The 2,079-nt window shown below is 44.5% G+C and overlaps 1 protein-coding gene across 1 annotated transcript in view; it reads right to left on the minus strand.

Annotated features, from left to right (window-relative positions):
* Positions 1 to 2,079, minus strand: part of TNRC18 (trinucleotide repeat containing 18) — a 109,093-nt gene that overhangs the window by 60,507 nt on the left and 46,507 nt on the right. The gene's annotated exons all lie outside the window — the stretch shown is intronic.

Genomic DNA, 2,079 nt, shown 5'->3' on the forward strand with positions numbered 1-2,079 from the left:
AAAGAAAGAAAGAAAGAAAGAAAGAAATTCTTTCAAGAGAGAGAAAACAGAGCCAGCAGGTGGTGTAGTGGTTTAGGTGCTGGACTCCCACTGGTCTACCACGGTTTGAGTCCCAGACCCAGCAACCTGAAATTCATGCCAGGCATGTGTGCATGTGTGCCCAAAAACCCTGAGAGGAGGAAGGACTACAGCGTGACCATTCCCCCCAGGGAGTGATTTCTGTCTGTCTCTCTAGCAAGTACGCATACCCTATCAAAAATCTTTCAAAAAAAAAAAGAGAGCAAAAACACTGGCCAGCCAGGTGGCATGGTGGTTAAGGCAGCTGGATCCCACATGGCCAAATGCACGATTCGAGTCCTGAACCTGGCTCCTTGAAAAACATGCTGGGTGCATGTGCATGCCCAAAATTCCAAAAGGAGAACTGAGAAGAGACTGCATGGCCATCCCCTGGGGAATGTTTTTTCACTCTTTCTCTCTCTCTCTCTCTCTCTCTCTCTCTCTCTCTCTCTCTCTCGCGCACATGCGAGTGTACATGCCCTGTAGGAAATTAAAAAAAAAAAAAAAGGTGAAATCACAATGAACTTAAAAAAAAAAACACATGGCCAATGAGCACACTGGTGGTCAGGCTTGCTGGGAGCCAAGTCATCCACCACCAGCAAAAAGCCTTGAAAACATGGCCTCGTTTTGACACAATTCAACCTCTGAGAATATAATCCAAAAAAATCAGAGATGTAAACAAAATTTTGTTCAAGGATAATCATCATATTATTTATAACAGCAAAAAATAAAAGAATCTGAAGGCAAATGAAAATGCTTGATAATCTAAGACTGGGTCATCGAAGGCCAGAGCTTCCCCTGAGCAGAAACCTAGACAATCCCTTAAAAATAAATAAATAAAATTTTAAAAATTTAAAGTTCAGTGGGACCAGCAGTTAGCATAATGGCTATGTCACTGGACTCCCACGTAGTCGACTGCAGTTCAAGTCCCGGACCCGGTGGCTTAAACTCACGCAGGGCGCGTGTGCGTGCGTGCCCACGATCCTGAGAGGAGAATGGAGGAGAAGGGATTGCAGCATGGCCATCCTCCCTAGGGGATGATTTCTCGCTTTCTGTCTCTCTGTCTCTCTCTGTCTGTATGGCAAGTGCACGCGCCCTATAGCAAAGAACCCTCTCAAAAAAAAAAAAAAAATTTAAAGTTCAGTAAAGAATCTATTGGGGGCCAGCAGGTGGTATGCTGGTTAAGGCACTGGACTTCAACATGGCCAACCATGGGTCAAGTCCCAGCCCTGGCAGCCTGCTTTCTCACTTTTCCCCTCTCTCTGTATCTCTGGTTAAGTGCACATGCTTGCTATGTAGCAAATTTTAAAATAACAATAAATAAACTAAATAATTCTTTAATGTATGTATATATACACACATGTATACACACACATATATACACACATGTATATATACACATACACACACATATATATAATTTTAAGTGAAAAGGGCAGGTTACAAGACACTACTTACAAGATGATCTTCCTGTTAGAAATGAGTAAGTGTATGGGTGTACAGAAAAAGCTCTAGAGAAGATACACCAACAAAATGACAAAGATAGCTTTACATTCAACAGCTATTGCCTGGGCCCCTCCACGCAGGGTTCTGGGCCATGCGTGGGGTGGAGAACTACGGCTGACATACAACCCCTTCACACAGATCTTGGAGCACCTCCATTTTCTATGTTGAACATCAGCCCAGACTCCACTGCCTCTTCTGTCAAAGGCACCCCATTCTCTTTTAAGGATGACCACTCCTTACACCCAAGAGGTGACACACCTTCAATCGAGGCTGGGTGCAATCAGCCTGGGCCATATCACCTTGGCCATAGGGTTTGCTGCCATGAGAAGCATGAACTGGAGTCACTCAATGACAATCTCAGCATTTTGCCAGTTATCAGCAAAAAGGCTGGCCTCTTTCATGAGGCTGCTGAGCTGAGTAGGCCCAAGGTCTGGTAAGAGCTGTTTTAGCCCCCCATTTGGACAGTGAGTCTGCCTTGAATGAGATCATCACAGAAACAAGTAAACAGGGGGGAAG

The sequence above is a fragment of the Tupaia chinensis genome, unplaced genomic scaffold (assembly GCF_000334495.1).
Source record: "Tupaia chinensis unplaced genomic scaffold, TupChi_1.0 Scaffold000101_1, whole genome shotgun sequence".
NCBI lineage: Eukaryota > Metazoa > Chordata > Mammalia > Scandentia > Tupaiidae > Tupaia > Tupaia belangeri.